Source organism: Pseudorasbora parva, chromosome 21 (genome assembly GCF_024679245.1).
Source record: "Pseudorasbora parva isolate DD20220531a chromosome 21, ASM2467924v1, whole genome shotgun sequence".
Taxonomy (NCBI): domain Eukaryota; kingdom Metazoa; phylum Chordata; class Actinopteri; order Cypriniformes; family Gobionidae; genus Pseudorasbora; species Pseudorasbora parva.
The window spans coordinates 15,636,268-15,662,436 of record NC_090192.1 but is presented as its reverse complement, the minus strand read 5'-3'; the positions used below and the strand labels follow the sequence as shown (position 1 = coordinate 15,662,436).

General features: G+C 39.6%; 1 long non-coding RNA gene across 1 annotated transcript; it reads left to right on the top strand.

The window, feature by feature from the left end:
• Positions 1-641: 641 nt before the first annotated feature.
• LOC137056430 (uncharacterized) lies at positions 642-1,761 on the top strand. Its single transcript, XR_010900342.1, has 4 exons — positions 642-745; positions 821-965; positions 1,050-1,204; positions 1,438-1,761. It is a non-coding gene; the product is annotated as an uncharacterized lncRNA (long non-coding RNA).
• Positions 1,762-26,169: the final 24,408 nt, after the last annotated feature.

Below are 26,169 nucleotides of genomic sequence, written 5' to 3'. Positions count from 1 at the left end.
GAGTCTTTAGTGTTTCAGTAAAAGGAAATATAAAAGGAATAAAATATAATAAATTAAATGAAAGACGAATCCATATTTCATCTCTGGAAGCCGGGCTAAGTGAGCAAACCCTGTTACTGCATTCCTGAAATGTTAGGGGTGTGTGATACATCAAAAATCCAAACACACAACCTTGTTGCCAGTGTTTAGTGACACATCACACATCTCTAGGCCAGACCCTCAGTCATTCCTCAGAGACCAAATATACACTTTAGAAAACAAGAAACTAAAACAAAATCATAACTGGATAGAATCATTATAATAATATAGGATAAATATGGATTAAAGTTTTGATTATGAAGTTAATTAGGATATAAATATATACAGGTATATTGAAGTGGCAGTGGATTTCAGAATCCTGTAACAATGTTGTAACAACAGATGGTGTAACAAGGTTGTAACAAAATCCTTCACTATGTTTATGTAGTGTGAATTGGTTGTGTTCTTATCATTAATAATTCCATACAATCTGTTCAAGTTATCATTCATTTGAAATGAACTTTTTTTAAATTCTTGTAAACCTTTAAATGTAAACTTCAACACAACACTAGGGTACCTTTCTATTGTATGTGTGACTTGAGTAAATGTGGTTGTGTTCAAAGATTAAGGCAGCTGACAACACAACCCTGATGGAGTACACAGACAGGATTTTGTTATGTGGATACACAGGAGGAGTGTCCATTCAAAGAAAGGAAGACATTGTGCGGTAAGATATCTCCTTTAATGTAGGCTAACCATGTATATTTAAATTTAACTGTATTTAATTTATATTTTGTTATAGCTCTGTAGACCTACATGCTACAGTCAGGTTACTTCCCGTGCTGCAGTAAATCTGCTCTGGAATGAACCTGTATGGGCTCCTTACGTTGGTCCAGCAAGAAACACACATCTGCAGACAGCTGTTTGTTCCAGGATCTTTTACCAAGGCAAGCAACCAATTATACCCACTACAAAATCTCTATTGAATCATTCTTCAAAAAAAGGCTTGACTTTTTCTTTGTAATCTAAAGGTGGATGCTGATTTTCTAGTCAAGACACTATCACCTGTCTTCAGTGAGAAGGGTACAATGAGACATCAGAGAGAGTCTAAAGTGGTCAACTTTCTGCAGGACTTTGTACAAGACATGGAGGATGAAGTTAACATTAACACTACTATCACAATAGAGTTGAGAACACTAACTTTTTTGTTATAAAATAATAATTTTGTTGCATGAAATAATAATTTTGTTGCATGATTTACAAATTGGGAAAATATTTTTATTTCTGTTGGATGTTATTTATTTTATCTAAGCTAAAGTATTTAGTAGGAATAGTTTAAACTTGCCTGACCTCTTTTACTGATGAAGCTTCTAATCATCTTTATAATTATCTCACAATGATTTTATATTATTTTGACAGAAGAGGACAAAAACAATATAGAAGACATGCCTGAAGAGGAGACCAAAGATGAAAATGAAGAGGATGACCAGGCATAAAGAAATATCACTGCCAGACCCATTAATGTTGCTAGGTTCTGTCAGTGGCTGACAGGACAATCTCATGTCCCACAGACTCCCACTAAGTCATGCAGACCGTGAAAATTTCACAATTGTTATGGAATTTGAACATGAATGCCATGTGCGTTATGGCACAAACAGCATCTGCTATCCAGTTAATGCATGTTCTTGCTCAGTCACATTCCCAGTTGCACACCTTGGTACATATGCAGAATTTAAAAATGTGATCTCAGATAGGACCAGAGTAAAAAGATGTGATATTGGAATAATAGATATTAGTGATCATGCCCCAATCTATCTAATAATAAAACTAGATTATAAACCTAAGGATACCCTGTGGAACTTTAACCTGAACCTTCTTAATGATCCCTCTTTTAAAATAAATATTAAGAATGAGATCCACTGCTATTTAGAAAATAATGATAATGAAGAAGTCACAGCTCCCATACTGTGGGATGCTGCAAAAGCAGTATTAAGAGGTAAAATTATAGCATTGGCTTCGCTAAGAAAGAAAACTCGACAACAGGAGTTAACCAAATTACAGCATCAATTAAAATTGTTAGAAAGAGAACATAAAGATAGGCTGGACCCAAAACTATTACAACAAATAAAAAGAAAGAGAAATGAAATCAATATGATGTGTACTCAAGAAATAGAGAAAAAAATCATTTTCTCCAGGCAAAAATATTATGAAAATGGATCTAAATTTATGAAAGTATTGGCATGGAAATTAATAAAACAACAAACAGATCAAACAATATACAAAATCAGGGATCCTATGACCAATTCTATACAAACCAAACACGAGAACATTCAAGATGTTTTTGAAAGATTTTATAAAAAATTATACTCAAAAATGCCCGAAGACAGAACCCAAGAGATTGATCGTTTTTTAGATACACTAGAGTTACCTACTCTTACTGAAGAGCAAAATAAAACACTGATAGCAGACATAACAGCAGGTGAAGTGAAAGGGGCTATTACTAAATTAAAATCTAACAAGTCCCCAGGACCGGATGGATTTACTGGGGAATGGTATAAAGCATTTCAAAAAGAACTAATACCTATCCTAGTCCGAACTTTTAATTGGGTTTTAAAGAACGCAGCAGTTCCCCCATCCTGGAAGGATGCCGTTATATCTATTATACCGAAAGAAGGCAAAGATAAGTTAGAATGTGGATCGTATAGACCTTTATCAATATTAAATGTCGATTATAGACTATTTACAGCAATTATGGCCAGAAGAATGGAAGAATTTTTACCCAACCTAATAAATCAAGATCAGTCAGGTTTTATTCGTCAACGTCAGACACAGGACAATATTAGGCGCACATTGCAAGTTATGAACCATATCAAGAGAAACAAATTAAGAGCAATGGTTTTAAGTTTAGACGCTGAAAAGGCCTTCGATTCAGTTAGCTGGACCTATCTCTATAAGGTCCTACACAAATTTGGCTTTCACGAAATTATAATTAGAAGTATACAAGCACTTTACGATACACCGACTGCCAAAATAAAAATCAATGGTTATTTATCAAAGTCACTTATTGGAAAGGGGTACCAGGCAAGGATGCCCATGGTCACCTCAGCTATTTGCGCTCTATCTGGAACCATTAGTACAAAGCATCAGACAAGATAAAACAATTCACGGTATTCGTATAAAAGGAATAGAACACAAAATAGCCTGCTATGCAGATGACATACTAATTTATCTTGGAGACCCAACCGAATCTTTACCCAAACTTATGAAACAACTTCAGAATTCTGGCCCGCTTTCTGGATACAAATTAAATATTGATAAAACAGAAATAATCTTATACAATTATAATCCCCCTACTAAAATTAAAAACATTTACTTGTTAAAATGGCATACAAAATCATTTAAATATTTAGGTGTCCACTTAACAAAAAACACAGAAAAAATACAGAAAAAGAATTTCGAACCACTAACTGTAAGAATCAGAGAGGACCTAACCAGATGGAAATTAATTCCCTTTTTTGGTTTTAGTTCAAGGATTGAAGCTATTAAAATGAACGTACTACCAAAATTTCTATACCTATTTCAGTGTTTACCTGTACAAATTACCAGAAAACAATTCATAGAATGGGATAAAATGCTTTCACGATTCATTTGGCAAGGGAAAAAGCCCAGAGTACGTTTTAAAACATTACAGCTACCAAAAGATAAAGGAGGGTGGGCTCTTCCTTCATTAAAATATTATTATATAGCAGCACAACTTAAGACAGTGATAAATTGGTGTGATGTACATTATCATGCTCCTTGGAAAGATATGGAAAGTTATATTACAAAGAATATCCCCGTACAAGCAATATTAACAGATAACAAGTTACGACAATATATAGACAAGGTAGAAGACCCTTGGGCAAAACTTACTTTAAATGTCTGGGCAGCAGTGATAAAAGAATTTAATTTATTAGAGCACATTACAGTCTTGAAATGGTTTGCTTATGACTCAGACTTCACCCCAAATCAGTCTGATAACAGATTTAAAATGTGGGTAAATAGGGGAATTACTTCCTTTTGCACCATTATTGAAAAGGGGGAAATTTTAAGCTTTGAAATATTAAAGAAAAAGTTTTTACTAGAAAATCAAGACTTGTACAGATACCTTCAGGTTCGAAATTATTATGACCAAAAAATTAAAATTAAAATTAAAGACACTTCAAATCCATTGATAGACTTGCTTAAGAAGGCATACACATCAGGTACTAGATATAAGATAGTCTCTCAGATATACAAGAGTTTAATAAACATGAAAACACACTCTACAATTTACATAAAAGAGAAATGGATGACAGAAAGTAAAACAGTCTTTACTGATGAAGAGTGGTCAACTGTATGGAAATTTCATTGGAAATCAACTAATTCACTAAATTGGAAGGAATATTGTTGGAAAAACATTATTAGATATTTTATAACACCAATACAAACAGCCAAGTACAGTAATAACACTCCAAAATGTTGGCGAAACTGTGGATGTAATGAAGCAAACCATTATCATATATTTTGGGAATGTCTACATATTCAAGAATATTGGAAAGAAGTACAAGAGGCTCTTGAACATATTTTTAATAGAGACATACCCTTAGAAAGCAAATTATTGTATTTTGGTTGTGTATGTCCAGATATATTATCAACAGATAATAAATACCTGATGGGTGTACTTTTAGCAGCCAGTAAGAAGGCAATCACACGCAAATGGCTAAAACAGGAGAGACCGACATTAGATAACTGGATAGATGTGACTATAGAGATTTATATGATGGAAAAGATCACTTTTATTGTTAATTTAAAGAAGGATATGTTTTTGGAAAAATGGAGGAAATGGGTGGAATATATATCAGAAAGAAGGCCTGATTTTGCTGCATAAATAGAAGACTGATGTATAGATGTGCATGGATATATCAGATTTAATATTTAAATACATAGATGTATGTATATGTTTAAATACCAAGCCAGCTGAAGTTATAATAAGACATTTGATATTATTCTGGATAAGAATTTAACTAAGACACATGTTTTCTCCCTGGATGTACATAGTTTTTCTTTTTTTCTTTTAATGCTTTCCTTTGTTTTGTTTTTGTTTTGTTTTTTTGTTTTTGTTTTTTTGTTTGTTTTTTTCTATTTGTAAAAAAAAGGCTATATTTTGAAACAATTGAACAAATATAGAGTACAAATTTTATTTAAAAGAATCAGGTAACTGTACATGTATATACATTGTAAATGTATTGCATTGACTGTGATTGCATTGAGCACTATATGTAAATTGAAAGAGTACTCATGAATACTCAAAATAAACACAAAATAACAACAACAAAAAATGTGATCTCACAGGCCATTGTCTATGGCTATGAATTTGGCCGCTGTTAGAAAGAGAATGCTTCAGCTCACTTTCTGTGTCATTGTTCTGGGCAGTTCTAAAGACTTTTGTCATATTTGTTACAGAAGTCTACAAATGAAGTTGAAGTTGATGTTATTATGGCCCGGAAAGTATTGCATAATTAAAGTGAATTTACAGCATAACTTTCGGTAATTATAGTGTAACTATAAAGTAAGTACGTGTAGGTATAAGGTGTAGGAAATGATTCAGATAAAATAACTCAAAGGGGTATATATTAAATTACAGTAAAAGGAACCAGGATACATATAAAAGGTTTCAAAATTAATATTTAACACTTTATCAACTATTCGTCCAGCGATACGTTGAAATTCATTATCATTATCATTATATGAGTACATTATCAATCTTGAATCGGGATATTACCTGTTACAACGGCAATAATATCAATTTATGATGTTCACTGTTTGTGAGCTTAGGTAACACAATCGATCAGTTTGAGGCAGTAACTTATAAACACATAGCCAAAGACACTTGTATATATGAAAAAGGTAAACAAAAGTTTATTGGACTATTCTAAACACACAGAAACTAACAAAAACACACATTCATACAGTTACCGGGAAAGGGAGGTTTGTTAATGGAAAGGAGGGAAGTCCCAATGATTTCTTAACCACAACCTGAGAATCAATATACTAGCAGGTCAACCTTAGTTTCCACGCTTAGATATGATTTTACCAGTTCAGCCAGAATGAAGAGTCAAGTACTTGCGTTTGAATGCTCCTACGAGCATGGGTTCCTCAGGCAGGAAAGGCCCGCACGATCAAAGCAGAAGTCACCGCAAAACCATGGCAGTTAGTAAAGCGTGAAGCAAAAAAAAAAAAAAAGCAAAGATATCTTGTGGCCGGGAGTTTTAAACGGGCCCCAAGGTCCCTCCTTGGGGGTGTCTCCGGCCAATGAGATATTGTTGTGGGCGGGTGTCCAGCCCACTTCTCCTGTTCATGCATATCATTAATGTAATGTCTGATTAAACACTTTTAAGGACCCAACTTTCCTATTGTGATCACAGTACATTTTACACAAATTTACCTTGCATCAAAATGACGAGAATCATTTATCCATCACATAGACATCAATCAGCTTACTATTCCCATGATGGAAGTAGGAGATAGTAAAGATTCATATGTAATACATGTCTCACATACAGAGAAACTTTACAAGTTACATGAAAATATACATAATACCATATATGTTTAAGTTGCAGTTGGGTGGATTAATTAATGTTATTGAATCTATGGTTTAAGTTTACTCCTAATGTCTGCATTGGTGTGAGGTCTTTGTGTGATGTTCAAAGAGCCTTTGGAATGCGCGGGTCAATAAAGGAGGTGCACGACGAGGTGTCCTGGATGGTGTCAGGGTTGACGTCGAGCCTTGGAAAAGCTTTTAGCGACTCTGTGTCCCGATAACAATATTAATTTATGCCTGTCGGTAATAAATGAGTTCCTTCTTCGTGAGGTTCTACCCGCTGTTATGCTTGTAGAACAAAGAGGAAACATATCATGTGACTCATCTTGTCCATGTGCTGGTTTTGAGATAGCACAGGTATAAGGGGGAGAGCTGTTGACTCTGGGCCAGTTGGGCATTCTTGATTAGTTTTACGATCGGTTCAGGTTTCGGAGAGGGGTCTCTGGAATGCTTTTGTTGTGTCGACTCACTGCTGGAATATACATATTCCTACAAAGGGAACAATATGTAAATCTGTTTCAAAAAAAAAAAAAAAAAAAAAAACATTTTTTAAATAAAGGTTTCCGAGTGATATCAGATTGTATGTGTTTTTATTGTTACCTGTAATTACATGAAACAAGAGGGGAACAAGAGCCATTTTAAATTAAAGCCCGCACATCCATACTTACCCCGTAACTGTAGAGTTGGTTGTAACTTAACAAATAAGCACGGGAGAGATTTCTGACGTGTGCTCTCAAAGCATGACTTTATTACAGTGCCTCTTTTACCACTCCCCTAGTCTCACCACAAGGGAGCAACATCGCATCATGCGTCCTTTAAAATCCCTTAACACTACATCCCCCTTTCTAAGACCAGTTTCCCTGATATATATCTCAAGATTAAACTAACACATCTGTTCTGTAACAGACTAGATCCCAAGTTAAATGTCCCAGTCCAAACGGTATCTCAAGAACAATAAGCATATAAACCATCAATTGAAAATCTGAACTAAAAGGTGGGGTAGACTGTCTAATCCTTCTACTGAGTGTGGGGGTTTATTCTGCCCCATAGAAATCACTCAGTTTTACCAGGTGTACCTGCTATTTAACCACAAAGTCCTTCAGGTACCCTGGAGGTTGTCTCTCTCGTGCAGGGTAACGTGCCGGAGGTTCAGGACTCCATGAACTGGCTCCTGCTCTGTATGATCTGGCCTCACTGGCTGACCAGAAAGTTGCTCTGGCTCTGGTAGGACAGTGTGCGCTGCTGGTGCCACTGGGGTAGAGACGAGGTGGTTTCGGTTGCGGCGCAGGTTCCCTCTGGGAGTGTCAATGATGTATGACCTTGGTGCTTCCGCCTGTCTTATCACCGTCCCCTTCTCCTTTGTGTCCTTTACCCAGACATGGTCGCCTGGTGTCAGTCTTGTGAGATGTTGAGCTCTGTGTCTTTTGTTGAAGTTCCAGCTCAATCCCTGTCTCTTCTTCTGTTCCTCCTCTTTGAGTTTGGTTATGTCAGTCCAGCCCGGGTTGAGAGATGACAGAGGTACAGGAACTGTTGTTCTGAGCTGCCGGCCCATTGACAGCTGTGCTGGACTGTACTCGTTGGCGAGTGGTGTGGATCTGTAAGCCATGAGTGCCAGATAGGGGTCTTTTTCTTTCTGGAGGAGGCCTTTAACTGTCCGCACAGCTCACTCTGCCTCTCCATTGCTCTGAGCATATTTGGGGCTGGATGTTTTGTGTGTGAACCCCCACTGTATTGTGAACTGAGTGAAGCATTCAGAGGAGAACTGGGGTCCATTATCTGTCCATTATATGACCTCGGACGGTATGCCATGCCTGGCGAAGATAGACTTGCAATGTTCCACTACTGCTAATGAGGTTGTTGATGTGAGTTTAGCTACTTCAATGAAACAGGAAAAGTAGTCTGTCACCAATAGATACTGGTTATCATTCCACTGAAACAAGTCAGCACCCGCCTTTGCCCATGGTCTATCAGGAAATAGGCAGCAGTGGCTTTTGGGGGTTGATTCTTTCTTTTGCATATGTGTCACAGCTCTCGACCACTTTCTGAAGCTGTGTGCACAGTCCCGGCCACCAGACCGATTTTTTTGCTCTTTCCCGACACTTTGCTATACCTTGGTGTCCTGAGTGTAGATTTTGAAGGATGTCTGTCTGCAGCAGCTTGGGAATGACTAGCCTACATCCTTTCAGTAATAAGCTGTCCTCCACTGATAGCTCTTCCTCGACATGTGCGTATAGCAGGTAAGCTCTGTCTATTGTGGATCGTTTTGGCCAGCCCTCAGTACAGTACCTTTTCACTTGGCTCAGTATTCCATCACGTTCTTGGTGCTCCCTTATTTCTTCTAGCCTCTTTTCTGTAGCTGGGAGGGTTGACATGATCATGTTTACATACAGGTTGACATCCTCTTCCTGCTCTAGCTGCCCTCTGTCTCTCAATGGCGCCCTTGTTAGCACATCTGCCGTGGCCAACTTCTTGCCGGCCACATGGGAGATGGAGAAGCTGTCGGAAGCTCATCCAAGCTCTTGGACCCTAGGAACGGAACCAGAGGCTTGTGGTCCGTTTCCATGTGGAATGTGATGTCCACCAGGAAGTCTGAGAAACGCTTGCATGCCCATGTGACTGCCAAAGCCTCCTCTTTCTCAATCTGTGTGTATCTTTTCTCCGTGTCTGTGAGTGCTCTGGAATTATACGCAACTGGCTTGAGGTGACCATCCTCTTGTCTCTGGCGTAGGACGGATCCCAGTCCAAATGATGACATTTACATTTAATCATTTAGCAGACGCTTTTATCCAAAGCGACTTACAAAAAAGGGGAGAGCAATAGAAGCAACGAAACAAACAAGGCCAACAACCTGTAAGAGCTGTAAGAAGTCTCAATTAATTAGCACAGTACACAAATTTTTTTTTTTTTTTTTTTTTTTTTTAATAGCCATCTACAATAGCCATCTACAATATCCACCAACCGGTTTGTAAGGCATTCTAGCTAAACACGCAGCAATAGCCATCTACGAGCCATCTACGAGGCGAGGCGCCGCTCACTCACAGAATGCAAGCTTCTGGAGGGTGTGTAAGTCTGAACAAGTGAGTTTAGGTATATTGGTGCAGAGCCAGTGGTTGTTTTGTAGGCGAGAACTAGTGCCTTGAATTTGATGCGAGCAGCCATTGGCAACCAGTGCAGTCTGATGAAGAGAGGCGTAACATGCGCTCTCTTCGGCTCATTAAAGATCACTCTCGCCGCTACATTCTGGATCAGCTGCAAGGGTTTGATAGTGCATACTGGAAGCCCAGCCAGAAGAGCATTACAATAGTCCAGTCTGGAGAGAACAAGAGCTTGAACCAGGAGTTGTGCCGCCTGTTCTGATAGGAAGGGTCTAATCTTTCTAATGTTGTATAAAGCAAATCTGCAGGGCTGTTGCAGTAATGTGAAGTTTAACTGGTCATCAATCACAACTCCAAGGTTCCTGGCTGTCCTGGATGGAGTTATGGTCGATGAACCAAGCTGAATGGAGAAATTTTAATGAAGTGCTGGGTTGGTTGAGAAAACAAGTAATTCTGTCTTTGCAAGATTGAGTTGAAAGTGATGCTCCTTCATCCAGTCAGAAATGTCTGTCAGACAGGCAGTGATACGAACACTGACTAGTAAGTAGAGTTGAGTGTCATCAGCATAGCAGTGATAGGAGAAGCCGTGTTTCTGAATGACAGAACCTAATGATGACATGTAGATGGTGAAGAGAAGTGGTCCAAGCACTGAGCCCTGGGGCACCCCAGTAGCTAGATGATGTGACTTAGACACTTCACCTCTCCATGACACCCTGTAGGACCTACCAGAGAGGTAAGAGCTGAACCACTGGAGAGCAGTTCCTGAGATCCCCGTCTTCTTAAGTGTTGACAGGAGGATCTGTTCCCCTCAGCGTCAGTGAAGGGGGTCGCACACCGGACGCGAAGCTCAGCGACCCCCTTGACTCGTCATTAGAGAACACACAATTTATGAACATTCTCGTCATTACTACGTGTAACCTCAAGTTTTGGCTCTGAAATCCAAACTGTGTCATGCGAAAACACTTAAAAGGGCGGCGGTAAAATATTGGTTGCGTCTCAATCAGCTCAAGTTCAGTAACGTTATTACTCAGCCATTTTAAGGCCTGCTCGATGGTAAAATCATTCCGGTGCTCTGATCACGCAGCATGCTGACTTATTAGAATAGTTGGAAATGATTATGCTGCTTAATATTTAATAACCGTTGATACTTTTTTCTTTGATAAATAGAAAGTTAAAAAGAACAGCCTTTATTCAAATCATTGCTCAATTTTATTTCAGCATAAAACATGTATCGCTAGACTCGTAACCAAATTCATGTGCATGATATTCTGATTCAAGACCTAGGAATCTAGGGAGCAGATTAAGTTGCAGCTATTGTGAAATAGCTAGTCATCTCATAATATAGGTTTATTATTGGCTGACATTTTTTTTCCAGACCACCACTTACTTTTTTTTATTAATGTTAAGTATTGTTATATTAAATTTATTCAATATCTGTTTTACAGCACCTGCACCAAACAGATAAAAAAGGTGGAGGTAAATTTCCTTTACTATTGATTATATTGTTCCAGGAGGATTGTGTAAATATTGAAACAAGGATCTCAAAATGTCTGCTTAATTTGACTAGAGTATTTATTGAAAACCCCAAATATCTAGGTTATATGTACAAGCCAATGCTAATTATATGACTTAGTGTTGCACGATATACCGGTACTTGAAAAGCATCGCGATACCCTGCTATTACAAACAGTACAATATGGAATTGTATTAGTACCGGTACTTTAGGGAGGACAGTGCTAATATAAGGTGTATTTCTTAATTTGCGTCGATGTGTGACAGCAGGTGTCAGGATGTGTGTGTGAGCTATGCTTCCATCATTAACTAAACATTGGAAGTAGAAAAGTTAAAAATATACGTGCAGCCGCAGCGCATGAAAAAGAAAGCATGAGAAAAAGTGCAGCGCTGGACATGCTCGCGCTGCCGGAATCTGACCTTTCAGACAACATGTGATCACGATTCAGTTCTTTCAAGGATTATTGTTTGGGTTTGAATGGTCAAAAATATGTAAAAATGCACGGTCTGGAGTATTCAGGTAAACACAGTCTTTAGTAAACGTATAGAGATGAGGTAATTAGATCCGTGCAGGTCTTAAAGGGATAGTTCACCCTAAAATGAAATTAAAGCCATCTTTTACTCACCCTGCTGTTGATTCAATGCCCTATGTCCTTCTATCTCTTTAGAACCTCAGAAGCAGGAATGTTAAAAATAGTTCTGCACGCGCTCCTTCCTATTATGGCAGTGGATAGCAACCATGGTAAAACATTACAAAAATTATATAAAATACGCAATGATACAGTGAGACGCCCGCCATACATGGAAAGTGTCCAGGAGGCATACTATAATGTTTTGAGAGAAATAAACTATTATTCAGTCAAAACACTGAGCTCAACCGTTACTCTTTGCACGCGTTCCTGTAATGATTAGTACGAACCGTCAGCATAATATATGTAGTAATTAGGGATGTCATGATACCAAAATTCCAGTAGTCTGTACCAATACCATAAAAATAAAAAATATATATAATTACATTCAATTAGTTTATCATTTATGATGATAATAATTATAATTAAATAATACATGCTAGTAAATGTGACACACATAATTCACCTTTGTTGTAAAAGGGATACTTCACCGGTTTTTCATATTAAACTATGTTATTCCCTTAACTAAAACGAGTTGATACATACCTTTCTCATCTGAGTGCGTGCACTTAATTCTCTCTGACGCGCGGTGACCATGGTGTGCTGACGTGGGACTTCTCAGCACCATTTTGGTTTAGATTTTTCTTCTTCATAAAATAAACGACACACGTACGTGTGCTCAACGTGAGAAGTTGTCTCTTGTAATTTACTGCAATTTCCACAACATAAACATTTAAACTTATGGCTGTATGCTGTTTAAAAGTAAACATTGTTTATAAAAAGATCAAGTAAAAGAAACAATCTAGGCATAATTATTATTATTAGTAGAGACATATTATCGTTATATAGAGACGTAGCTAAATCTACAACAGTAGCCTAATATATTTCTAATATCTTCCCGTTAAACCGAACTTTTATTTTGATGGGTTGCCGTGAAAACCTTTCGAGTGTCTGTGTTCATGATATGACAGTTTTCTCAAATGAAACGGTAAAATCTCATGAAGTGACGGTTTATGCGTTCGTGTCTTCATATAGTGACACGGCAGACTAAAATACAATTTAAATATTACTGAACTCCTGCATGTTTTGCGTCTCTGAATGACGGGCGCTGATCTTTTATTGTCTATGGCGCTGATGCACGCGCACACACACACCACTGCGTGACTGTGTGTGTGCGTGCGTGCGGGTGTGTGTGCACGTGGGCATCAGCGCCATAGACAGCGCCCGTTAGGGCAGTGACATTTTTGGGTGAACTAACCCTTTAAAGATAAGGCTGTAAATAATATAGGGAGCCGTTACTTACACATTATAATATTAAAGGTTAACAACACAGCCCAAACTATTAGCCTAAATTCAGTTTTATTTTTAGATATAATACTCTCACTCATAAGCTTTACATAATGCAGTTTTGAATATGGAAGGTGATCGGCCGGAACTTTACAACAAGAAGAGCACAACAGATCACTCTAGGGTAACACTGTTTTTCATCCATTTTTTAGACGGCTTATGGGATGGAGATGTTGGATGCACTTTTGTGGCTCCATCTAAAGGTGCAATTCTCAAGCATTACCAACTGAATCATGGTACCTTTGGCCGTGGATATTCAGTACCCTGTCTTCATTTAAACTGTCCATGCTCCTTTAAGACATGGGGTGGCCTTCGTACACACTTGTTTCGATGTCACAATTCACAAGAAACTGAAGAGTGTGAAGTTGTTCAATCTTTCAAATGTAAAATTTGTGACTCATTTTATTTGAACACAAAAGACTACTTTAAACACATCAATTCCCATTTGAAGAGTCACGAAACTGTACAATGCGTTTTTAAAGGATGTGATTTTAAGACAAACAGATATGGAACTTATGCAACACATAGAAGCAGAACTCACAAATCCTGTTCATGGAAAGATTTGAAGACTGATGTGATTGCACAACAGCCAGCTTTTACTAACAGTGAAATTCACTCTCCAGTATCACACAGTCATGTGGACATAGATAACACAGAAGAGCTGGACTGTGAAAGGGATACTTCAAGCAAAATTGTGAAAAATATTGGTTCTCTCTTGTTGAAACTGGAGAGCATCTATAACGTCTCTGGAAAATGCATTGATGACCTAGTGGAACAGCTTCAGTTCATTTGCACGTCATCTACTCAGTATATTCCAAAGTTAGTTGATGATATCTTTACAAAGAATGACTGTGCTATTGATCAAGATATTGTCAGTGAATTAGTAGACAAACTGTGCCACTCTAATCCTTTAAGTATTGCATTTTGTCCTAATGGTCCCTTCTGTTCAAAATTTAAGAGAGACAAGTAAAGAGAACTTAAAGAGAACTTTAATGTGATTGAGCCAGTGGAGTATATTTTGGATCCAGAGGAGCATTGCCGTTTTCAGTATGTGCCTGTTCTTCAAACCCTACAGCACTTGTTAAACAATGAAGACCTTCTAAACTGTATACTAACTAAACATTCAAACACTTCACATTTGGCGTCCTTCCATGATGGTAAATATTTCAAGCTAAATGAATTTTATGCTAAAGAAGATTTTAGCATTTCACTTATCCTCTATGTTGACGATTTTGAAATCTGCAATCCTCTTGGAACTTCGCGGAAAAAACACATAGTCACTGCAGTGTACTGGGTTCTTGCCGATGTACCATCTGAACTGAGATCACAGCTAACATCAATTTATTTGGCTCTTCTTTGTAAAGCCAATGATGTGAAAAAATTTGGCTATGAAAGTGTTTTAGAGCCTTTTTTGAAAGATCTCACAACATTGGAGAAGGAAGGTATTTTTTTGCCTCAAATTGGTAGGAATATCAGAAATACTGTTGTTTGTGTTACAGCAGACAATCTTGGTGCTCATTCTTTAAGTGGACTTGTAGAAAGCTTTACTGGGCATTATATCTGTAGGTTTTGTATTGGGGACCATTCTGACTTTCAGCAGAAGGAAGTGCGTTCAGGAGCTTTTCTGCCAAGAACAAAAGAGAACTATGATTTACATGTTTAGACTGTTAAGAGAGATCCTGCGCTTGTGCACTGTTGTGGCGTGAAGAAATGTTGTCCCATAACTGAGACTTTAAATTACTTCCATTTTGTGACTGGGTACCCACCGGATCTTCTTCACGACCTTTTTGAAGGCATAATTCCATTGGAATTGGCATTATGTCTTAATCTGTTTATCCACAAGAAGTATTTCACCTTGACAGAACTTAACAAGGCCATAATAAATTTTCCATACAGATGGTCTGATAAAACTGAGCAACCCCAACCAATCCCAACTAATTTTGTCACTCGCAAAAGGATTGGCGGGAACGCACATGAGAACTGGACATTATTAAGACTATTGTCATTCATATTGGGTGCAAAGATACCACTGAATGATCCAGCATGGCAAGTCCTCATGAATTTAAAAGACATTACTGAACTTGTAGTATCTCCTGTTCATACAGAGGAAACTATTTGCTACCTGGACACACTGATATCAGAACATCGTCACAGACTGTTAGAAGTTTTTCCAGAGCAAAAACTGATTCCAAAGCACCATTTTCTGGAGCATTATCTGGACTTGTTACGAGGATTTGGACCTTTGGTTAGCCTCTGGACTATGTCCTTTGAGGCTAAACATAGCTTCTTTAAGCGAATTGTTAGATACACAAACAGCTTCAGAAATGTGTTGATGTCACTTGCCTCAAAGCACCAAATGATGATGGCATACCATCAGTAATACACCATGGAACTAAATATGCTGCTGAGATGGTATTGCCTTATGGGTCAACTGGTGGACTTCCTGATTTTGTTGAGATTTCGCAGATTGTTTTTGTAGACCACAGTCTCAGTTTCATTGTGAAGTTACTTAACAGCTGGTATGATGAACATTTTAGGGCATTTATGTTGGACTACTCTGGGAAATTGACCCTACTACAACATTGTGAACTTGGGGACTCATATCCCTTGGCAGGATATTTTGTGGGTGGTAAACGCATGGTGACATTAAAACGTCACAGTGTTTGCGATTGTTAGGTGAAAAGACTATGAGAAGAGACTATTAGAAAAGACTATTTAAAGGCTCTTTTAAGTTCAACAACTGCCTTCATGATTTTTCTGTTTTTGTCCAGATGGATTTGGTAGCCTTGAAGGTTGTTTTAGAGCACCGGAGTGAGAAGCGTACACTGCCCTCAGGAATACCCAGCACTGTAGAGAAGTTAAATGAAACTTTGAAGGAGACATTTGGACTAGTTGAGGATTTTACCCTTCAATACTTGGATGAGGACTTTGGTGATTATTTTACACTCCTCTCTACTGACCAGATTAAAAACAAGGGGACAATCAAAGTTGTGGTCATTCCATCAATAGTCCTTACATTCACTGCTCAGACTGAAAATGAGACTGGTGCAAGCTCTGCTACTGACACAAGGCCAGATATCCAGACAGATGGCATATCAGTGTCTTCACAAGATGGGGTTATACTAGCCCTTCTTGAAAGTGATACCAGAACATCATGGCCAGATGAAATCATCATTCCATGTTTCTCTGTGGCAGCAGAATCAGTACTGAAGAATGCCAATGAAAAATTTGTCAAAGATGGTACTTTGCTAACTACTACTCAGGTCAGGTCTGAGATTTTGGAAAAACTGGCAGACTACATGTATAGCTACACAGCCTACCCCACAGGACGTCAGATCAGTGAGGTGGCAGAGGCTTTAGTCAAAACCCACCTGTGTTTGGCAGAACCAGGCAGTCATACTGGTTGGACTGGATGGATGTATAGTCTTAAGTACAAAATGGGAAATTACAGATTGAAGCTCAGAAGTCTTGGATTTCATGAGGTTACCTGCAATTCACTTAAGAACAAGCACCCTGATGACAGAACACCTGCAAAGAATATAAAGAAACCTCGGAAAGGAGAAGTGGTGTTTCTTCCACGCTATCCCGCTGGAGGCACTAAGGAGCAGCAAGAGGTGGACCGAAACCAACTAATTGATGAATCAAAGAAGAGAGACAGCACAGCTATCAAGGACTTGATGAGCGGAACTTTTGCACATAAAAGACATGATGTCATCAACCTGCAGATGAGCATCAAAGACATAAAGGCCAGATAGCAGACAAACAGTGAATCAGCGTTGAATCAATGTTAATGCATCAACTAAAATATCATTGAATCAATGTTGAGATGTCAATGTTGAGAATGTTGATATTTCATCAGGTTTGCACCCTGAAATAATGTTATTTCAACGATGAAAAATAGATCAAGATGGGCTTAAAATCAATAGTTTTCCAACTAAAATTAATCCACTTATTTAAGTGAATCAATGTTGAATCAATGTTAAGGCATCAATCAAAATATCATTGAATCAATATTGAAATATATCATTGATTTTTCATCAGGTTTGCACCGTGAAATAATGTTATTTCAACAATGAAAAATAGATCAATCTTGCTTTATGTACAGCAGGATTCTATGCCAGTTAATTTGTCTCTTTATTTTATTCATTTTAATCAGAGACCATGTGTGGCTGCAGTCGATATGATTTTGCATCAAAAAGTCACTCAAAGTAAACAACATCCTTCAGTTTACATGTGTAAGGCCGCCCAAATCGTCCCAATGGAGGCTAACGATCGGCGGGTGAAGGTCGCTGCGCGTTCGTCTTTTCAGCGGGGCAAAGGGGATTTTATTCCAATTCCTCGTTATCTGACTCCATTTAATGATAATTTAGAATTTAGGTTAGAATGCCAATTGGTTATTTGGTCATTCATTTTTAATAGTTTACGTACACATTTAATTATTCCGTTTAACCCTTTGTTGAAATTATACCCAACCTGAATAATTCCAGAGCAAGTCAGAATCAATCAAAGTATAACAATTTATTTTACAGTCAGGTAAATGTATAAAGCCAATTACATAGTCAATTCAAAGGTAATCCATATATAACATCAAATACTCTGAAGTAAAGAATGAAATGTATACCTGACTTCTGAAAACTACATAATGCTGGCTATCTTGAGACATCCAACATTACGGGCTGACCGGTTTAAAGTGTCAAGCCCTGAGCTCTTTGCAACATTTCCTTAAATAACCAGAAACAAATGTAGAAACTCTTTCAAATGTAAACACAAGTTCACAATGGGAATTTGCATTGATCAAGACTTGTATTGATGCAAAGGCCAAATGGCTGAAAGCCACACCCACCATACACCAAGGAAAGATATATTTAAACTCTTAAAACGTTTATGATGTTCTAGTTTACTTCTGTGGAGTAGAGATATTTGTACCAGTCGCACTGAGACATTTCAAATGATATCAAACACATATAATACTGTATCGTGAGGATTGATATTGTAACAAAGAGATTTCTGGTGCATTTCAGGTGATCTCAAGTTTGGGGGAGCAGTAGTTTGGGGGAAGTTTCATGTGAAAGGAAAGGCATGTAAATTAGAGTCATTCATAGATGGTTCACTCAGTGTGATGTCGTCTCGGACAGAGACGCTAACTGTATGAAAGAGTTCAGATGCTAATTTCCTTTGTTTTCTTAGAGCGATTAGACATTTCCAGCATCTACTAGCTTTTTCCAGCCTTACAGATTCCACCTCTTGATCCCGTTGGGTCAAACTCTGGTGGTCCTATGGGATCATAGTTAGATGTTGGTTTGTAATCCTTGAGATGTAGAAATTGTCTTTGTAATGTTAGCAGCTGTAGAGACCGTCGGAAGGCTCTTTGTTCACCTGCAGGACACCGTCTCACCAGGTGTGTGTAGCTTGAGTTTAAGCTGGTGGGTGAATGTGTTCAGGTGTTCTACCTGTAGTCCAGCACAGCATATTCATAGAGTCAGTCTCGGACCTTGGTGAATGTTCAGTTAACGTGTCACTTCTTCATGGGGAAGCTTCTGCTTCTGTAGTCCCTTCCCGATAATCTGACTCTCCTTGTGTAATCCTCACACCTCCAATGGTGTGGTTCACTGGGCAGACTTCAATAGGTGGAAGGCTTCTCCGTAGTTGACACCTGAAAGCATCTTAATGTCCACTTAACGACTGAACACTGATGAACTTGAGCCGTAGAGAAATGCATAAGAACATATAATGCAAGAAAACATAAAAGAAAAAACAATGTGGGTTCATGTCAGCAGTGCGATTGGTACACCTTCTCTCAAGTGTTTTTCAAGGTCATAATTGGTGGGGTGGTATTTAATCACCTAATTCTTCACTATCAATGTGATAAATTGATAGCGGAATTTAAGTATTCTTGGTCTGAATTACCTAAGGAAATGCAGCAAAAAGTCAGTGCAGTTTATATATTTAAATAGATGATATGCATATAATAATAACATCATCAATAATATTCAATATTCAATCACAATTATGAAGATATACATATATATATATATATATATATATATATATAATAACCACTGTGTGTGTTCAGGAATCTTCCAATGCAATTAAGGCAGATCTAAATATGTTTAGTCATACAACAATGGAGATTGTGTATTCCTTGTCACAGTGTGTGTGTGTGTGTGTGTGTGTGTGTGTGTGTGTGAGAGAGAGAGACTTTGAGAGACTGTGAGAGAGTGAGTGTGTGTGTGTGTCTGTGTGTGTGTGTCTTCGTTAGATTGTCATCATGTGACCAACTCTACTGTCCTGTGTGTTTGAAGCTATTTGGATCTGTTGGTGTGAAAAGATGGACAATAGATCTTTAGTGAAGTAACACTTTTGGACTCTATGCCATCTTTGATGTGTAGTGTACAACCTGGATAGATTTGATCTGTTTCAGGTGATATGAGGGTGTAGTGAAGGAGGTGTGTGTTCTGTGTTCTGTGTGGAGATGGGTGGAATCTTATCAATAACAATCTGTGTTGCAAAATTTAGTTCCAGTGCTACACTGGGAGGTCATGTATACATTTTGTGAAGTGTGAATGACCCCATCAAGTGTTTTAGCACCCATCTCCCTCATTTCAGGTTGTTCTGACATTATCAACAGCTTCACAGTCAAGTGTGGACTTATTTGAATGGCACCGTTATGCCTGATGCAATTTTCATCCTGGCTGTCACATGAAACAGTTTCATCAGCCAGGTCTGAATTTTTGCTGTTGTTTTAGTACAGTGTGTGACACCTTAAAACTGTTCTTACAGTCGAGCCTTCACAGTCTGCTGTGAGCATTAGAAACCCCAGTTCTGCTGGAGAATTTTTCTGGATTATTCAGAGCTTTTATCGCTCATACTGTCATGAATTCCGATGGGTTGGTTCCCATGGCTTTATTTCCAGTTGCTCTCTTTACAGTCAGATCTGTGGGCAGAAATTGATTCACCTGTTTTTTGTGTTGTCTGCTTTGAATTTTGTTTTACGGTGTCGCACACATTTGATTATTTGAGGTCTCTGTGACCTGTAAAAAAAAAATTGAGGTACTTCTGTGGTGAAGGGTGAATTGGTTTGCGATTATCAGTGCCACACATATAGCTGTGTTCTTGTAAAGGTAAAAGATAACAGCACAACCCCTCCCTTTTGGCACTGGGAATTAACCCAATGCAACACAAGATTAAAATCCAATACATTTCTTTTTGCATTACCTCAATATTTCATCTGACTCAATAATGTAAACGTTTTAATTATTTCTAATACTTTACAAATATGAATAAACGTCTGATTATTCTGCTTAACTCTTTACTTTATTGAAATCATTCATTAGGTTCTTAGAGTCACAGGGTCTTCGCACTTTCCAGTATGCAGGCCCATAATCACAAACTTATCAGTCTTGGTCAAGTAGACAGAGGTTAAAACTTTTACATTGCGTTATAGTCAGTAAACCAAGATTCCGATAACATGAGTATTCACAAACTCGTCAGTCTTGGTCGTCAGTAGAGGCCATACGACTGATATCTTGGACGCCCGTGCTACACGTTGATCATTCCAAGATATTTTTGTTCAGTCCCCTTGGGTTTGAATTCTCGTAATTAATGCAAATTGGATCATTCAATCAGAGGCCCATGACCATCACCACAGATTCAAGTGACCAACTTACTATCTCTAATGGTGACTTTCTATAATCATGCCGTGGTTTTCCACGTCTACGTAATTTAGAGCAATATTACAACAATCAGGAATTAGGGTTGCCCTATTTAGATTGGTCTAACAATTTGTTATTGTTCTAAACGGAAGACGTCTTTAGTCTTTCAACCCGCAGTCCAAGTCTACGTATCTGAACGCCAATGTGTTAGTCGGAGCTCTAAAACATCAGCCTGGTGTGCTTTTATGCTCCACCGAAAAACTGTGTTTTAGTCCGTGTTACTAACCTGAGCTTAGTCTTGTGGTGTCATGGATGTACATGATCCACTGAGTTATTAACACAACATACGTTATAGCATTTTCATGGTTAATGCAATTGAATAACACTGTAGCCACATGGCAATCCTATGCTCCACCTGGGAGACAAACACATTCAACAAAGAAACACATTTATTCAGTTTTTCTCAAGATACATGGTCTAGAATGCATATAGCATCTACAACCTTTATCCTAAGTGTTTCATACACTTACAGTAAAGCAATCTTGTGTTTTAAAGAATAAACTTAAATAGCCTAGGTGTTTTTATTAACACTGTGGTACCTGCCAAGCAGTACCGTCTTTTTAGTCTGACTACGCCACCCCCTGATGATGGGCAGGAGGAATCCACAAATCTTTCAGTGAATAAAGTGTGGCTAACTCAGTTTTTCCCCACACAGGGACAGTCAACATGAGGCATATATGAAAAAGTATCAAAATGTATTACACTTGGGTAAAAAACAGATGCAACAGGTTGTTAAGAATGGATCTTTAAAATACTGCAATAAATGACTGGTGAAGTTTTCCACGGTCTAAGAAGGTCAGATCAGCCAATGCAAAACCCCTGCTCCGGAGACCCCTGGAGAGACAGAAACAGGAGACAGCAACCCCACACCAGTCGAAACATGCAACACAGCAAGCACTACACAAGTAATATCTATACTTGTGTAATATCTTGTATAGCAAGCACTATACAAGTAATATCCTTAGAAGCCACTACAAAATATCACACCGTGCTGTAGCTACAAGTACACACCAATACAGTGTCTCTCCCAGTGTGGTCCCCCGACAGGAAGGGGCAAAGCATCAGTAATGATCCGGCCTTGTACAGGAATATCCTACGCAGAAAACATAGTTAAGGAGGAGAACCACCCGCATCATTGACCACAATTAATCAAAAAGAAAAGATACACAATAGTACTATGAAGGTGACAGATGAGTGATGGGCCCAAGGGTAAAATCACGAATAACCAAACATACAATCAAACAAAAACAACAACAACAACAAGGTACAATAAAGAAAACAAACAGTGGCTGGCCTGGTCCCCTTTTCAATAGAAACCAAGCATGTTAGTTGCCAACCTCATTAAACAACATAGCATAGCCAACTCAAACATAACTAGAAAATATAGGCCTACTTCTCAGTATGCTCAACTGTCCCAACAGCACATTGATACAGCACAAAAAAAGGTGAATGTTCCGTTGCTACAGACAGAAAAAAAAGCATTAAAACATGTCCCAAAACAGGTATAAAACATTCAATGGAAAATATACATATTGAGGCATTTACCAGTGCAGCCTAGCAGCTCGGGTCACACTGGGGGTGATCACAAATGTTAATCCTTCATTCAGAAGCCTGTGTCCTCCGTGAAGAGAGTAGACAGGTGCTTCTAGAATCACACTAATAAAAAATTAAATAAATAAGTATTAAAATGAAATGGCAGTGATTAAACAAGCTCTACCATTACAAATTATACCTGCATGAAAAGGGAGCCCAACTCACACAACCGTGCCTAGCATCAACACAAAAGAGTCTGACTTGCAGTCAGCAAACACTTATCACTTCCTGATTAGTCATGTGACCTCCCAAAAACATCATGTGATCCCAGGTATTTGGTGAATGTGATGCAGCTGTGTTGTGTGCCTGTCTGTGTAGATCCCCACACTCACTCCTCCCAAAAGGTGCCGTCGCCCCCGACGATCAAATCTCAACCCCAAGGAATGCAGCAGCCCCTACCATCCCCACATTGGCACTGGATACTGTAGACCTTGGCAGATTATAAGGATTCTGGTGTCTTCCAGCTGTTGCACGACTGGTGCGTCTAAGAACTGGTGACTCGCCTTGGACTTGGGGGTTCCCCTCCTCGTCATCAACACCATCGCCCTCGTTCCAATCCTCATCCTCTCCAACTGGTGCTTCTGACACTTTGTGAGGACCCACTGGTGACGGATCTGAAGTAACAGCAGTAGTTGTAATAGGTCTTACATCTTCTATCCAGGTAAGGACATCCTCGTCACTGTATGTCAAGTTACCCTCTGGGCAAGTAGATCTTATAAATGGCTGAGGGACCTTTGGTACTGATGGTATAGTCTCTAGCTGTGATGCTCTGATCTCTGTTCTGTGAACTTGCCGGACATTACCAGTTCCATCAGCCAATGTTACTGTGTAGGGCCCACCAGGGTCAGTCGGTGCCCTGACAACTTTGTACAGTGCTGGTGACCAGACATCCTGAATCTTTCGGCGACCTTGGCAACGGCGATCTTTTAAATAGACCAGTTGACCCTCTGTAAAACCCTTATCCCACACCTGTTGATTATGGTTTCGCTGCCGGTACTCTGCTGCCTCTTCCATGTTCTTGCGGGCCAGTTCACGAGTTACCTGAAGCCGTTCCTGATGCTGTAAAACCCATTCATCCCAACAGCTTGTTTCCTCGATGTCAGTAGCCCCCAAGAGGAAATCCATAGGGAGTCGAGGTGCAACGCCAAACATCAATGAATAAGGGGAATGACCAGTAGAGCGGTGGGTAGAGGTGTTGTATGCCCACACCAACTGGGAAATGTACTTTGGCCACGCCCTTTTCTTTTCCGTGGTGAGTGATCTGAGGAGGTCATGAAGGGTCCGGTTAAACCTCTCGCATTGGCCATTCCCTTGGGGATGGTATGCTGTTGTTCTAGACTTTTCAATCCCATATAGCTGACACAACTGCGCGATGAGTGCGCTCTCAAAGTTTCTCCCTTGGTCGGAATGTATCCGTTGAGGCACTCCAAAGCGATTGAACCAACAGTCCACTAGGACCTTCGCCACTGTACTGGCACTTTGGTCTTTAGTTGGGATTGCCTGTGTGTACTTTGAGAAAACATCTGTCATGATCAGGACATTTTCCCTGCCATCTGTTGCAGACTCAAGCAGGGTGAAGTCTATAGCAAGTACCTCCAATGGCTGACTGGCTAGCAGGACCCCCTGGTAAGTCTTTACTCTGGGCTGGACGGCTTTAGACAGCACACAGCGTTGGCAGTTCTGACAGTACTTCTCAATTTCCGCTCCCATCCCTGGCCAGTAACACCGCTGCATCACCAGGTCAGTAGTCCGCCGTACTCCCTGATGTCCATGTTGGTCATGGAGACCCTAAAGAAGCTCCTGTTGGAGGCACTGGGGCAGGAGTAACTGGGTGTATGGCTCTCCATAAGGGGCAATTGTCTTCCGGTACAGCAGTCCGTCCTTCTCCAGGATATGATCCCACTGGCGGAGGAGATGCTGTACACCCTTGGTAAGTTTAGCCCGCTGTTCCTTGCTGGGAGGCCTTCCTAATCTCCAAAAAGATAGAAAGTCTTTCAAAACGGGGTCCGCCCCTTGCAGCACTGCTAGTTCAGCATTGGATCGACTTGGAAGGACTCCAATTTGATAAGACATGGCTCCCTCAACTCTGTCAGGAATGTGCGGCTGAAAAGATTCAACTCTCAGCTGGTCAGTCTCCAGGACTGCGGTCTCTTCTTGAGTGCTATATTGACGCGAGAGAGAGTCAGCATTGGCATTATTTTTACCTGGTCGATAGTGTACAGTGAAGTCAAAGGCTGCCAACTGGGCAACCCATCTTTGTTCAGTGGCCCCCAGCTTCAGGGTCTGAAAGTGGCTCAAAGGGTTATTATCAGTATAAACGGCACATTTACTGCCAAGTAAATACTCTCTGAATTTTTCTGAGACTGCCCATTTTAATGCTAAAAACTCCAGCTTCATGGAGCTGTAATTCTCCATGTTGCGCTCCGAACCACGCAATGAGCGACTAGCATATGTCACTGGTCTCAACTTTCCCTCCTTCTCCTGGGACAGGACTGCACCTAGTCCTTGATGACTAGCATCTATCTCTAAGACAAAAGGCTTGGTGAAATCCGCAAATGCTAAAATGGGAGCACTTGTCAACATCCTCTTCAACTCATTGAAACTTCTCTCACATTGTTCAGTCCACATACTGGGTAAGACTGCAGCTGGCCTGGTTCTACTTATCTTTGCAGCTTTAATCACATCCGCCACTAGTTGGTGAAGTGGAGCTGCTAACTGCGCAAACCCCTTGACGAAACGGCGATAATAGCTGCAAAATCCAAGGAATGATCGGACTTCAGTCACATCACAAGGTCTCCTCCAATTACTCACAGCAGATACCTTTTCTGGATCAGTGGCGACACCTTCTTTGGACACACGATGTCCCAAGTACTGCACCTCCCTCCTGAAAAAGTGGCACTTACTCAGCTTTGCCTTAAGTCCTTTCTGTTGGAGCCAGCTGAGGACCATCTCCAATCTCTGCAAGTGCTGGGCCACAGAAGAAGAAAAAATGATGACATCATCCAGATATAAAAGAACTGAATGAAAACTCTGATCACCAAATATTCGCTCCATGAGCCTCTGAAAAGTTCCGGGAGCATTGCATAGCCCAAATGGCATCCTTTCAAATTCAAAAAGGCCAAATGGGGTACAGAATGCAGTCTTTGGCTTATCTCTCTCAGCAACAGCTACTTGATTATAGCCACTAGCCAAGTCCAGAGTTGAAAACCACTGAGCACCTGACAAGGCATCCAAAGACTCCTCAATACGAGGTAAAGGGTAGGCATCCTTTCTTGTCTTGGCGTTAAGTTGGCGGTAATCAACACACATCCGTAGCTCTCCAGTTTTCTTTTGCACCAGGACAATAGGTGAGGCGTAAGGGCTGCTACTCTCCCTGATCACTTTGCTATCCATAAGCTGTTTAATATGGTCTTTCACAGCCTGCCACTGTGTACGGGGTATTCGCCTATATCTTTGTCGGACTGGTGCTTCATCTAAAAGAGGTATCTCATGTACAATTTCCTCAGTGCAACCCAGATCTCCATCATTTAGCAAAAACATCACTATACCTTTCTAACAGCTGTTTTGCTTGGCTCTCCTCTCCAGGTGAAAGCTCTGGCCAGTGTAAAGTGGCAAGGACTTCTGAGATGGAGGCAGGTGGC